The 15036-nt window shown below is 58.3% G+C and overlaps 1 protein-coding gene across 2 annotated transcripts in view; it reads right to left on the minus strand.

Annotated features, from left to right (window-relative positions):
* Positions 1 to 15036, minus strand: part of POU2F2 (POU class 2 homeobox 2) — a 75543-nt gene that overhangs the window by 45590 nt on the left and 14917 nt on the right. The window contains exon 2 of one of the 2 annotated variants that reach the window (XM_067018233.1): positions 13112 to 13172. The exons of the other annotated variant lie outside the window; for it this stretch is intronic. The gene's annotated coding sequence lies outside the window, so the exon portion shown is untranslated. The remainder of the gene's footprint in view (positions 1 to 13111; positions 13173 to 15036) is intronic. 2 annotated transcript variants of the gene reach the window in all.

Raw genomic sequence — 15036 nt, forward strand, 5'->3', positions numbered from 1 at the left:
CGTCCTAACCACTGGACCGCCAGGGAAGTTCTCTCAAGTGGGTTCTTGACAAACATTTGTGGGTTGGACCGATGAAGAGGGCCTGAATGGCGGTTCTGGCTCTGCTAGTCATTGGCTGCTGATCTCGGGCAAGCCACTTCCCTTCCCCGAGCCTAAGTGTCCCCATCTGCAAAATGGAAATAACGATCATGCCTGCCACCTAGGGTGGCTGGGGGATTCGGCAAGAGCCCAGAGGTCGAGTGCTTAGCATGCAGTGAGCGGTCCATGAGCAGCTGTTACCTTGTTAATCTTCCACGTGAGGAAACAGCATAAGCAAAGGTTTGGGGCAGATCAGGGAGATGATGAGAAGCCAGTGGAGAGGGGGTCACCAGAAAGGACCTCTCAAAGGAGGGGCATCTGGAACCAGACAGAAAGGGACTCCCAAGTCTGCGCCTGGCTGTTGAGGAGGCAAGAGGGAAGCTGTGGAGGCGGCTCCTGACCTCCTTCCCCTCTCTACTCTACCAGACCCCTTACTTCCTTCCAGGTTTCCTAGGCCTTGGCCAGAATCCCTTACATCTCAGTCACCGGTTAACCTCGTCTGCATCTCAGGGCCCAGGCCGGCTCCAGCTCAGCAGGGCCCGGCCTTCCCTACACGGCGCACAGGGACCCTTCTTCTCTTCTGTTAGTTGGAAAACTATAATCTGAAGATAATACCAAATAATTCATAAAGGTGAAAATTGAGAACTGTTTTAGGCGTAAACAAGCACGTGACATGTGAGTAGGTACACGTGTACGTACATCACCTTTTAAACCAAACTGCCTCTTCCTATGTGCCAGAGGGATCCAACACCGAGCTCTTTACCCGCCTTGGCAAAGGGGTCGCTGCGAGGCCCGAGGGGTGGGGGGATGCGGGTGCAGCGCGAATGCAGGGATTCGTTGGCGGGTGGGTCACTCAGTCCTCGGTGAAGGGTGGCGGCTTGGCAAGGAGACCAGGCGTCATCTCAGAATCCTCCTCCTCCGCAGTGTCCCCCAACTTCCCATGGTTTCAACCCACAGGTGTCTGAATCCCTGTGTTCTTTTCCCCGCCACCCGCTCTGCCTCATCTCTGCACCCCTGTCCCCAGCTCTGCCCCATCTCTCAGCCATCTCCCTCCCTGTCTCTCTCTCTCTCTCTCTCTCTCTCTCTCTGTCTGTCTTCTCTCCAGCCTGTATATTGCCCGGGTCCTTCCTCACTTCCTCACTGGTCCCACACATATCTCCTGAACACCATCCGTGTGGCAGACACTGAGCTGGGGACAACTGAAGCAGCCCCTGCCTTCCAGAGCTGACAGCGGAGGTGGCCCTGGGGTCTTGAGTCCATGCCCTGCGCTGCTTCCCTAAAGCGCCACTCTGGTGAGGCCACTCCCCTACCCAGACAGAGAGGGAAAAGCTTGGCAACCTAGGCTCTCTCCAGCCTCACCTTCCCCAGCCGCCAGGAGAAGGGGAGAGGGCAGGCTCGCAGCCTTGAGATGCCTTCGTAGGGGCACCCGGGTGGAGGGGTGACCATGCTCCCCGGTGGAATGATCCTGTCGCCCACTCCCTCCCCAGAGAACTCTGGGCCTTCAAGGCACAGGTTTTCCGCAAGAGGGGCCAAAAATGCCCTCTGAGCAGCGCACTTTTCAGGGGCAAACCGAGGTTCAGAGCAGGCATGTGACTGGAGCAGAGTCACACAGCAAGTCTGTGGCAGACCGACAGGACCCAGCCCCAGTTCTCCAGCCGCATCTCTGCAGGTGTAGACCCGGCCGCCCTCCTCCCGACACCGGCACCCCCAAGAGAAAGAGAGAAGAGTCGCTGAGCTCTGTTCTCTGTGCTTTCTGTTGCCTCGCCCAGGACCTGGGCCTCTGTTTATTTCCCCAGCTGTGGGAGGGGAGGTAACCCAAGAGAGACTGAGGTGACAGGGGCACGTGGGGGAACCGGCAGGACAAGAAAGTTCGAGGGAAAAGCATATGCAGCCGGCCAGAGAAAGAGGGCTGCAGGGGAGGAATGACCAGGTCTGTGCAGGTAGAACAGAGAGGGATGTGGAGACGCTTAAACCCCTGGAGGGAGAGGCAGCAACGCAGGAGAGTCACGCAGGGAGAGACAGAGACAGAAAGATGCAGAGAAAGAGAAACAGAGACGGGTGAAGTGGAAAGAGAGACAAAAAGAAAAAGAGAGGACAGAAAGTGGGAGGAGGAAGAGCAGGCGGGGTGGGGCTGCCAGGACCTTCTGTAAACTGTTTCCCGGACACCCTCTCCTCTGGCCCTCACACCCGCACTCCTGCGGGGGGTATGGCGCGGTCCCCAGACCTGAAGGGGCTGAGGCGGATACGTGGGAGGGGTGTCCAACCCCAGCCTATCTCTTTCCCCTGCCCCCAGCTGCCTCACCGAGGCAGGGGCCAAGTTCCGTGTGCAAGGGGTAGGGCAGACCCCGGAGGACCACGATGGGGCGCCCCGGGGTCCCCCCCCCACCTGTTCTTGTTCCCTGCCTTCTGCCCACACCTCCCTCAACCTGTGGCCGCCGCCTCCCTGCCTGCCCACGCTGACACCCGCCTGTCCATCCCTGCGGCCCCCAGACCACTCATCCAGAGACCACCTCTCTGCTCCCCTGAGGGTTTGGGGTTAGGGAAGGGTGCCCAGCAGCCTAGCTAGGGAGGGGGCTTGGTGGATTATCGAGGATGTACAGGACTGGGGCTGACGTGGACCAGGAGGAAGAGGAGGGGGTCGTGGTGATGGACGATGCTGATTCTGCGGGGGGGGAGGGGGCGGCAGGAGAGGGGGTGGAGGAGGGCTGGGGGAGGGGTGGTGAAGACGGGTTGAGTGGGGGAGCAGGACCAGGCTCATATTTGGCATTCAGGGCAGCTGACAATAAAAATGCTTTATTGCCAAGAAACTGGATCGATCGGGGCTGGAGGGGGCCGGCAGGGGGGACGCGGAGGGCTCAGCGCAGAGACCGGCGGCCGGGCCTCCGCAGCGACCAGGGCCCGAGCCACCCTCCCCCCTGCGCCCCCCTCCTTGCCTCCTGCCCTTTCTCTCTCCTGCAGCCACCGCTTAGCTCTTATTATATTTTTTCTTATATATTTTTTCCCCCAGCTTCTCCTGCTCCTGTTATTTTTTTTTTTTCTTTTAATTTTTTAAAAAACTCGCTGCACTCCCAACGCTGCAGGCCGGGTGGGGGTAGGGTGGAGGCCTCTGCCGAGGCCGGGCCCCTACCCATAGGGCGTCCAGAGCTGCTGGCTCCCGGCTGAGCCCCACTTTGCTTCCACATCCCCCCCCTGCCCCCGTCCAATCAGGCTCCCCCCAAGATATGGGTGGCTGTCTTCCGCTGCCCCTCATCCTAAGGGCCTTCGCCCACCCATGAAATGACACCCCCCTCTGGCGGGCTCAGGGCCCTGGCTAGGCCTTCCTCCCCTCCCCCCTACCTGGCCCCCACGCACTCCCAGAGCCATTTGGCTGATGGTCAGAACTGTCCGTCAAGGGGGCTCTGAGCCCCTGGGGACCCGGATGGGAGGAGGGAAGGGGAGAGGTCGAGGGTCAGGCCACGTCCCCTCAGCTCAGCTCTTTCCCCTCCCCCTTCCTAACAAAGGGAGCAGCGGCCTGACACTTGGGGGGTTGGGGGCGGCCTGGTACTGGGGGAAGCAGGGAGGAAAGAGGGTGTGGGGATGGCCGGGGGCAGGAGGCGGGGCTGGGGCCTGCCTGCCCCTCCTCCGCCCTCCCCCTGGGGTCAAGGCTAAGGTGATTCCTCTACCTCTCTCTCGGAGGCTGGGCTGGGAGGCGAGGAGGATCTGGACAGACAAAGAGCCGGAGCCCTGGGGAGTTGGATGCTGGGGGGGACGCACCTGGGACCCAGGCAGTCCTGGCTGAGGGAGGGGCAGCAGACACCCCTCTGGCCTTGGTCTCACCCTCCGGACGGCCCTGCCTCCCCTCCGTACCAATTCCTGTGGATCCCAGAGCCGTAGGGAAGCTTGGGGAGGGTTGGAGCTTGGGGGTGGGAGGGAAACTGAGGTCCAGAGAGGAGACAGAGGCGGGGTTGGATCCAGGATGGAGGCACAGCCCCAGGGTTCTCAGCAGTGTCCCGGAGGAGCCTCACCTTCGTTTCCCCTTCGTGCCGAGGGAGACACCCCTCTCCCTTCCTGCCCAGTCAGGGGAGCCCTAGATGGCGGGCGTGGGATGGGGGGTAGGCAGGCGGTAGAATGTTCTTCAGAGAGGGCAGAGGAGGCTGAGGAGAGGGAGAGGCTGTCTTCTCCTTTCTCAGGCCGCCGGGGTGGGTGGACCAGGAGAAAGAAATTCTAAATGTGGTCTATCTCTAGCGCTGGCCTGGTGCAGTTTCGAGGTGGAACTTCAAGTCCAAAAGGGCAGAAAACCAACGTGGACAGAGCCCTCCAGCGCTAGCGATGGCTTTGGAAGAGGGCGTTCAGAGAGGTTCTCTGGCTTGCCCAAGGCCACACAGCAAAGAAGGAAGATGTGCATTCCCGTCCGTCCTTGACCTAACCGGACACTGCCCTCTGGGCCTCCCACCTGCCCAGCCCAACTGAGGGCCAAGGGGAGCTGAGGCAGTGAGCAGCTGTGAGCTCCCCCCGCCCCCGCCATGCCCACGGGACAGATGAAGGGCCTCTAGAGAGAGAAAGAAACGTGCACATGTTCCGTACTTAAATTCTTCTGCCAAGGTGGCTCTCAGGGAGAGGGCCACAGCCAAGAGGAAGAGGAGGAGGATACAACGGGCCTCTTTTGTGGGGGGGGGTGTGTGGAACAGGCCCCCGTGGCCTTCCAAGGGGGCCCGAGATGGGCCAAGGACTATAGGGGGTCCTACTGCCCTCCCCCAAACCTCCCCTCCCTTCTCTCCCTCTCTTTCTGGGCTGGCTATCGACCGGGTCTGTGACATGGTAGATCAATACGGCAGGGATATAAAGCCGGCTGGCTGCCTGCCTGCCTCTCTCTCTCTCTCTCTCTCTCTCTCTCTCTCTCTCTCTCTCCCGCTTGCCTTGCTTCCCTTTCCCGGAGCCGCCCCCAGGCCCCACCCCCCCACCCCCGTGTACCCCTTCCCCACGCCTCTGAGGGGCCAGGGCCCCCCAGCACCACCCCCCTACAGCAGGAGAGCTTAGGGAGGTTGAGAGGTTGAACAGCCAGGAGAGGGGGTGAGTACCAGAGTATGGGGAGGGAAGCAGATGGGGACGGGGGTCACGCCGGCAGGAAAAAGGGCCCGGAGAAACTGAGGGGCAGACGCCCTGGGAGAGAGCAGGCATCCCCTCAGTTGGAAGCAGCTCAGGGAGATGGGGCCCTTTAAAGGTATGAGACGGATGGACCTCTGGGAGGTGGGCAGGGGGTACCTGGGGGCTGGGGAGACATTGTCCTGAGCCCATGGGGGCGGGGTAAGGCCTGGGGGGTGCTGGATTAAGCTTGGGTGAGTGGGTGCCAAGAACAGTGGGGCAGGGCTTCCCTGGTGGCGCGGTGGTTGAGGGTCCACCTGCCGATGCAGGGGACGTGGGTTCGCGCCCCGGTCTGGGAGGACCGCACATGCCGCGGAGCGGCTGGGCCTGTGAGCCATGGCCGCTGAGCCTGCGCATCCGGAGCCTGTGCTCCGCAACGGGAGAGGCCACAGCAGTGAGAGGCCCGCGTACCGCAAAAAGAAAAAAAAAAAAAAAAAAAAAAGAACAGTGGGGCAACCCCCAGGCAGCCTGTTGCCCACCCCCAGAGCCCTGGCTTCCCCCTCCTTGGGTCTCTTTGGGCAGGTCCACGTTGGCCTCGTCCCAGGGCCTGGACTGCACTGTGTGTGTGTGTGTGTGTGTGTGTGTGTGTGTGTGTGTGTGTGTGTGTGCGCGTGCGGGGAGGGCTTGTGAGGCATCAGACAGGAGATTCCAGGGGAGGGCTGTGGTGTCTGAGTTGCCATATGTGTAGGGTGTGTGTGTGTCCCCGGTGTGCCTGGGTGGCCGTGACTTTGAGTCCTTCAGCTCTGCGTGGGACTCCGGGACTGTGTGTCCCCGAGTGTCTCAGCTACTGAGTCACCTCTGTGTGACCCCGAGTCTGTGTGTGTGTGTGTCCTTCCATGAGTGTCTCCTGTACCTGGGCGTCCCCAGATGTCCAAATGTGCGTATGCAGATCTGCCTGTCCCTCGAGGAAATGTGGGTGTGTCCCCGGGAACATCTCAGTGACCCCCAGTGCCCAGGTAGTGTGGCGGCTGCGTGTTCCTGTGCTCCGGGAAATCTGCTGTGTGTGCGCGTGAGCCCCCATCCACGTGTATCTGAGCATGGATGGTTCTGTGAGTGTCTGGGAACCATGACACAAGTCCCCATGTGTCCATGTGTATGGATTCTGTGCCTGTGTCGGTGGGCGGCTGTAGGTGTGTTTGTCTCTGGTGTGTTGGAGGCTCTTTCTTTTCGAGAGTGTCAGAGATCCGCGTGCACGCCATGCATCTGTGTGACTTCGGGCGTCCCTGTGTGCCGACGCCCGAGTGTGTTTCCGTGAGTGGGTCGGAGGCTCTGGCTGTGTCCCCGTGTGTGTCATGGTGACTTGGTGCATACGATGGTGTTTCGGGTTTGGGGGGTGTTATCTGAATGGGGGAGGGTTCAAGGCCGAGACTGCCACTGTGACGCTGACTAGCCCCTTTTATCACTACATCGTCTCCAAATCCGAACGTGTGGGCCTGTCTGCCTTCCTTCCTTCCCTGCCAGAGGCCCCAGACCCCTGCCAGGCTGGACCCAGGGCCTCCTTCCCCAACCACCTTGGGCGGCCGGACCTCTGCTCTTCAGCACCCCCTGCTCTGGAGGAGGCCACCTCAACTCCACCAAGCGACCTCCGTCCCTCCCAACCCCCCCAGCACCACTGGCTCCCCCCACCCTCCCCCCACCACAAGTCCAGTCCAACCCAGACAAAAGCAATTACTCCTGAGGTAGGATGTGAGTGTGGGTGTTAGAAACAGAAAAAAAAAAGGGGGGAAGGGAGGGGGGAGCGACACACACACACACACACACACACACACACACACACACACACACACAGAGAGAGGCAGGGATGGACAGTGGACAGCCAGAGACCCGCAGAGACAAGGGACAAGAGAGACACACAGAGAGCATGAGAGAACAGACAGGGAGAGACAGAAGATGAAAGAGACCAGAAGAGACATAGACGCAGACACGGGAGGCAAAGGCAGAGAAAAAGAGCAGAGGAAGGGCAAACGGGAGGGCCCGATGGAGAGACACACAGAAACAGAGAGCGGAGAGAGAGACAGAGAGCGTAACACAGCAGAACCGAAAACCCAGGGATGGAGCTGCACGGAGAAGAGGTGCAGATACGGAGAGGACGGGGCCAGAGACAGGGAGAGCTAGAAAACAGAGCGGTGGGGAGAGAGAGAGAGAGAGAGAGAGAGAGAGAATGGGAGCCAAACACAGAGGAACAGAAAGACAGTGAGTGCACGAGATGAGGTTGAGAGATAGAGATAAAAGACAGAGAGGGACAGGCAGAGGAGACAGAGAAAGTGAGAGACAGCTGGTGAGAGGGACCCAGAGAGACAGGCAGCTAGAGGGAAGCTGATAATGCAGGAGAGACAGACGGCAAAGCTGGAGCGGGGCTGAAGGGAGACCAAGTCCAGAGTGACCTCGAGCGAGCTTTCTCTCTCTCTCTCTCTCTCTCTCTCTCTCTCTCTCTCTCTCTCTCTCTCTCACACACACACACACACACACACACACACACACACACACACACACGGCTTCCCCGGTCCCCCAGGCCAGAAGTCAGGGGTGCCCAAGCGCTCCCCACACACGGCCCTCTGGGCTCCTGTGAACCAGGGCAAAACAGAACCGAAAACCCAGGGATGGAACCGCGCAGGAGGGGACAGGAAGGATGGACAGGGAGGGTCAGGGCAGCAGCAGGGAGGGGACAGAGCAGACTGGGCTCAGGATCACAGGGCAGGTGGGAGCGGTGCATCCCCCCGCCGCCCACAGGGACACGCACACCAAGGGCCTCGGCCACTCCTCACACTCTGCCAGGCACGGCAGGCTGGTCAGGGGGTGGGGCCCCCAGAGAGCAGGCATGAAGCAAGTCCCTCCCGGCCCACGGCCTTGCGTACCTTCCCAGGCTGCCCTCAGTCCCATCTTTCTTATCGCCCCATCCCCCAAGCCTGGTGGTCTCAACAGCACGCCGGCTCTCACGCTCTCTGCTTCCTTTCTGTCTCTGACTCTGCTTCCCGCTGACTCTTTTGCTGGCTCCGTGGCTCTTTACCTGCTCTTCTCCGTTGCTCCTCCTCTCCAGGCATTTCTCTGTCGTGGGATGCACTCTGGGTCTCCCCGAGTCTCTCTCTCCCACTCTACTCCTCTCTGGCGTATTCCTGGACCCCCCCCCCCTTTCTCAGATGACCCCTCTGGCCCTCCTGTCCCCTCGCGCCCCAAGAGGAGGGCCGATGGCCGTGCAGGGGCCTCAGAAGCTGTCCTGGAGTTGGGGGGTGGGGCACCTGCTTCCTTGGTTTTCCTTCAAGTGCCTTTCTTCCTTCTCTCTTCCTCGCCCCCTCTCCCCACCCGTGGCAGGTCCACATCTCCCCATGGCTCTCTCTGGAGACAGAGCTAGACATGGACCCATACACACCCTGCACGCAAGACTGCAAACAGATCCAGGCTCAGAGGAAAAGGAGGCAGTCAGGATGGGAGGAAGAGGCAAGACCTGGATGGAGACCAAGACAAGGAGAAAAGAAGAGGGCGATGGAGGTGGAGCCCCAGGGAGAGGAAGAAGAGAAGAGGGAAACCAGAGACCTGCAGAGACCGGCGGGCAACGTGAGCTGGACAATGCCGGGGGTGGGGGTCGGGCGCTCACTGCTGAACATCTAGGCTCAGACTCTGTGACCTGTCCGCTGCCACCAAGCCCTCGCCGGTGTCCTCTGTGTGAAATCAGGGTCAAGTGCCTGCCCTCAGCCCCTGGGGCTCCATGCTTGCCGGGACGGTAGGCACTTCGGCCTTCGTTTGCTCTAGGACTGTCTGGGATGCCAGGAAGGTGTAAGAAAGGCCAGCCACTTTCACCCCGTCTGCATCTGTAATGCCCCACCCCATGGCTGACAGCCACTCCCAGTCCTGGGTGGGTGGCAGCCGTCTCCACCCACCCAGGGACAGCAAAGGCAACCAAAGGGATCTCCAGCGGCTTCCGGGCACCCCACAACGACAAACAGCCCCTCCCATCCCAGCTCCACACCCAGCGAGGAGCGCCATCGCCTGCCTGCGGCCCAGCCAAGCTGCTACAGCAGCACAGCCCGGCCCTCAGCCTCACACAGCCATGGCCCAGGCGCCGAGCCCTGGGGCCCGCCCAGCAGCAGCATCCGAGGAGCCGCCCCCGCACCGAAGCTCCAGCCTGCCCCCCACCATCTGTAACAGCACACGTCCTATTCCTGGAGCCAAAGCCCTCACCCCGGGCACAACAGAGAGGTGGCTAAATGGGCCTAGTGGATCAGAGAAAATCCCAGGACCCTAGGGGGACCTACTGGCTTCTTGGTTCTTGTCTGCAGAACACCTGTGCTGCCACGCAGGCCTGCACTTCCCGGAGCATCCCAGGTCCACACCTGCACCCTCCAGAGAGGAGGTGCCCACCTTGCAGCTCAACGTCTTCTTCCTTACACAGCCCTGGGTGCTGTACGAGTCACCTCACCAGACCCGGCAACGGAAGCCGGGTCTCACCCACCACTAAGCTCCTGCTTCCGAGGTATTCCAGGCCCCCTCGGGGCGTGTGCGGGCGCTCTGGGCAGGCCCCGGCACTCGTGCCAGAGTCACCTCTGGGACCCCAGGGCCTGGTCCACACTGAAGGCCACTGTGTCTTTTTGTGGAAGGAGGAAAGGACAGAAGGGAGGGAGACAAGGTGGGGACACAGCCCTGCTCCTGCCTCAGATGGCCATGGGGACTCAGACCAGGCCAGCATCCATGGCCCCCAGGAGTGACCTCCCGAACCCGAGCCATAACTTCCTCCTTGGCTTCTCCTAACCCTCAGGAGACGCCTTCCCACCCCTCCTTCCAAAGACTCCCTGAGGCCCCCCCCCGAGGCAGGTGAATTACATCCCTCTCTTGGGATCTAGCGGCACAAGGCTCAGCACAAAAGAACCCCCAGGAAATGGTGGCTGAAGGAATAAATGGATAGATGTGGGTTTATGTGTCTATGTGTTCACTTATTTATTCATTCAGCAAATACTTTTTTTTTTTTTTTGGCCGTGCCATGTGGCACGCGGGGTCTTAGCCCCCCGAACTGGAATCGAACCCGTGACCCCTGCAGTGGAACCTCGGAGTCCTAACCACTGGACCGCCAGGGAAGTCCCCATTCAACAAATACTTAATTGAGCATTTACACTGTGCCAGGGACTGGGTGTCGACGTGTTGGACAAATAGAGACGTCTCTCCCTGCCTCAGCCATGAAGCTTAGGGCAGGGAAACACTACCCGGAGAATATACGATCAGATACCGTGACAATGGGCAAGAGGGAAGAACAGGGTAGGGGGGCCAGTCCAGGCCAGGGGAGTCGGGGAGCCCTAGATGGAGATCTGAGAGACGTGGAAGGGTGAGCCCAAGCAAGAGTGGAGAGAAGGCCCTGGCAGGGGTGGGAAGAAGGCCAGAGGAAGGGCCAGAGGGAGTGAAGGAGGGGGAGCCGCGTGGACGCCAGAGGCAGACCAGCACCTCCAGGGCTGGAGGGGGTCTTGTTCACCCTGGGCTCCAGCTCCAGCTCCCTCCAGGGCATTGAGGAGGCTTCTGGACACGTTTGGGGAACCACTCACCTTCCAAGTAAGGTTATAAAGCAAAGACAATGGGGGGTGGGGGCAATGTTCGTTGTAATTGTTTTGCAACAAAATTAAATACCTAAAAGGGTGTGGCTCCCTTCAAACATGTGTCCCTGGGAGGCTGAACTTTTCCTGGAACCACTCAGACGTTTTGGCAACAGCTTCCAAGGCCAGTGTAGTTTAGGGACTCCATCAACAAAACATCTCTATTGTATAATTGTCTCTAGTTTCTATCAAAACACCAACAAGTAGCCCCAGTATGATCCGTGATTAATATTAGCACTGCTAAATTTATCAGAGTTGGCTCCAAATAAGACTTCACATGTTCCCTTCTCCGCTCCACCCCACAAATCAAAATCATTCCCAAAGCACAAAGATTGGCCACACGGTGGAGATTCCAAACCTGTAGTGGATTTTGGTGAAATGGAAGAATGAGAGCTTGAAGTTCAGACAGACCTGAGTCCAAATTCTGACTCTACCATTAAGGTTACCATGGTAACCTTAGGTAACCTTAGGCCAGCTACACCTTCCTTCTCTGTGGCTCAGTTTCCTTCTCTTGCAACAGTGACTCACAGCTACTTCACAGGGTGGGAGGGAGTGCCCAGAACAGGCCCTGGCATAGATAGAGGTGGCCCCGAATAAACATCAGTTTCCTTATTAGGATATAACAGCTCTCGGGCACGTGTTACCCAATCTGTCGTGCCTATGTCCGTGAAATCTTGGATACTTAACAAACATCTATCTGAACACGAAGAACTAAAATCACAGCCCTGACTGCAACCTCCATCAACTCTGACACATAATTCTTTTTAAACACCTCTTGTTACTTTAGCCCAACTTTCAGGCATTTCTCAAAGGCCAGCCTCTAGCCCCCAAATGAATTCTGCAGCCTGGAAGCTCCTTGACCTTCTTTTCAACGTCAAGAACATCAGCGGACATGATGGTTCCTGGGAAAGCTACACTTCTGGTTCCCTGGAGAAAGCACACATCGTGTAGTTCAGACTCCTACGTTCCTTACCGGCTAGAATAGGGTCCATGGATGAGCTTCGGGGGGGTCTGTGAACATCCTGAGGTTGGAGCACAATTGGGTAGACATAGGGATGCGTTTTCTTGGGAGAAAGTCTACACTAAATATTGTAAAACTGGAAATCCATGGGCCAAAGTTTGCCTGAAACATGTGATCTGGACCACAAGGGGATTTTTGAAATTTGGGGGTAGTTGCCAATATTGAAAAATCGAGAGATTTCACACGAAAGTCCGGACTTCTGGCTTCTCTTGAAAAATCGGAAAATCTGGCAAGTGGCGGGTACGTCTCTGCTTGGGGACGGTCTGTGGGGCTGAAGAGCGGCTCCCCCACCCCAGCCAATGCATTTTCCAGTCCACCGCGGTCCCTGCCACACCAGATCGCAAACCCTAGGCTACAGCTCTCATCTGCTTCTTAAAGTAAGGCTGTGACACCCGCCCCCCGCCCAGAGCAACGAGGCTATGAGGGCAAGCAGAGGCCTCCCTGGGGTCCTGAGGCCTGTGGGTTAAACTGTTCTGGTTGGGGCAGCACAAGGCAGGGTCCCACCCCAGAGGCCCCATCCCTACCCCTCCCCAGATGCTCACTGCCAGGGCCTCACCAAGCTGAATGGAGCAAACCTCAGAGCAGACGCCCAGAGCCTCTGCTTCCTGCAGAGCTGAGCGGCTAGAGGACTCCTGCTTCTGTCTGGGAGTCTGTCTCAGTGGGCTCCAAGAAGGGGCCTCACAAATCCTCACTTGTTCAGGGGAGCTTCCAGCTGCATTTCAGGCTCCTGATTCCTGAGGCTACATGCTCTCGTGGAGTTAACTTCTTTCATCCTCACATCCCGTGTGTGTGCGTGTGTGTGCATGTGTGCGTGTGTGTGTGTGTGTGCAGCGGGCAGAGCTGGTGCTGTCTGGCTCCCCAGCTGGAACCTGAAGAGCCTCACTACGCTTCCATCCTTGGGACGGCAAGTAAAGTGGGTTCTGTTGTTATGCCCTTCTATAGACGAGGAAATGGAGGCTCTGACTGTCCCAAGTCACTCGAAGTTAGGAGGGGACAGAAAAGGGATTCTGACACGGGAGGGCCTGACCCCAAGCTGTGATCTGAGCCATCAAGTTACCCCCATCTCTCTCCTACGGAGCCTGCCTACCATTCATTGGCAGAAATTCCCACGGTCACCGACATCCAGAACCACGGGTTTGGCCAGAGAGCCGCAGGACGCACAGAGGATGAAAACACAAATCAGTCAGAGTGAAACCTCGCAGAGGACAGAGGCAGACGGGGAAGGGCGGCATCCCCGGGGTGGGGCCGGGGACGAGGAGGGGAAAGCACAGGAGCCGTAGCACAGCAATAAGCAAAGCTCTGGGACCGTGGCCCTTACCTCTTGGGCAGAAGCAGCGAAGCTAATACATTCAAGCCACCAACCCGGTCCAGCAGAGAACCTGGAGAGAGAGGAGAAGGGAGTGAGCGTCCTGAAGAAATCGTGAAACGTCTCCACCTCGGGCAGATTGCGGCACTCCTGGGGCCAAGGGACCCTGCTCCTGTCACACCATCAGGATCCACAGGCTGGTGAATGTAAACTCACGTCCTGACAGCCACCGGTTACCTTTATTTCTGGGCTCTAAGCCTCAGTGTCCCCCATCTTATGAATGGGGATAACGGATGCCTTCTCTTGTTGAACATGTGTTTTTTTCCCAGCAGACTGGAAGCTCCTTCAAAAGGGCAGGGGACTGTGTCTTACACCTTTAGCCTTTGACAGAGGGCCTGGCAAATGTGGGATGCTCATTAAGTACAGGGTGGACGACTGAGTGAATGGATGGATGGAGGGAGGGATTAATTAATTGACAAACTATGTATCTCAAAGGACTGCAGGGAGGGTCAAATGAGAAAGAAATGTGAAAGGGTTATTCATTTATTAGGTGCCTGTGTGCTGTGGGGAGATGAACATAAAAGTCATGATGATGTTTCTAACTGGTATATTTGTTCACTCATTTATTCATTTGGTTAATCAGCAAGTACTGAGGCTCATCTGAGCTGGGCTCCGGACCAAGTGTGGGAGGTATGGACACGGGGCAGACAAGGTCTCTGCCCTGTCTACCGGGAGCTCGAAGGCAAGCTGGGGAGACTGAATAAAGAACTGATGTCCACACACTGGGGTGAGCAGAGGATGCAGTGGGAATCCCAGGGGAGGTCAGGGAAGACCATGGGAGGATGCAACCCCCGAGCCAAGCCTGGCGGACAAAACCACTTTAGTCAGGTGCAGGGCCCGCATGGGAGGAAAGAGAATGTCAGGCCTTTGGTCACGCAGGGCTCAGCGAGAGACATGGGAAAGATGAGGCTGCAGAGACGGCAGGGGCTGCACCCAGCAGGGCTCGGTCCAAGCAGCTGGGCGGGGAGGGAGAGGATGCAGTTTGTCTTCAGAAAGGTCCCACTGCATGCTATAGAGAAGATGGGGAGAACGGAGAGGTCTACAGGAAATGGGGAGACCCTCTCCAAAGAGTGTTTGCTGAGCTTCTCTGCAGCCCCGCAGGAAGGCAGGGTGACGGCTGGTGTCATCCCCACTTTACAGATGCAGCAGACGAGGCTGTGAGGAGACCGACTTCCCCAGAATCCTGTACAGCTCGGCGAGGAGCTGGTTGGAAAGCTCAGGCCTGCGTGCCTCCTACCGAAACCCCGTTTCCTGCCTTCTGGGAACGTGGCCTTCTTGGAAAAGCTGCTTGAACCCACACAAAGACCACCCTTGTTGTGGGCATTCAGGGAAGGAGCAGGGACTGGAGGATAGGGAGAGACTTCCCAGAGGAGACAGGATTTCAAGGACACCTCCCCACCAGGCGGGTCCTGATGAGCGGACGGTGGGCAACTTCAGAAGCAGTGGCTCAGAGAGGGAGAGCCCTGTGGGTGGGGTCACGAAGCCAGGAAGCACACATCTGCCTGACATCTGTGCGTCCCCGTGGGTGCACTCTCCAGAGGGGAGACCTCAGGGGGATGGACAGGATGGACAGGGACCTCAGCGTTTGGCCACTTTTCTATCTCATGGCAAATCTGCTGGCACAGATAGGGAAACTGAGGCCCAGGACCAGCCAAGGACGCAAGGAATTGGTGGAGGCAGGACTGGAGTTCAGGGAGAGAAAAGAGAGAAAAAGATGGACTGAGACAGTGGGGAGAGTGATGATAGACAGATAGACAGATAGATAGACAGACAGGAAGAAAGGAAAGAGAAGAGAGATGGGGAGACACAGACAGACAGAGAGAAGGAGTGGACGGAGCGCAGGCAGAGAGACCAGAGAGAAGCCCCAATGGGAAAGT

The sequence above is a fragment of the Kogia breviceps genome, chromosome 18 (genome assembly GCF_026419965.1).
Source record: "Kogia breviceps isolate mKogBre1 chromosome 18, mKogBre1 haplotype 1, whole genome shotgun sequence".
Classification (NCBI taxonomy): Eukaryota; Metazoa; Chordata; class Mammalia; order Artiodactyla; family Physeteridae; genus Kogia; species Kogia breviceps.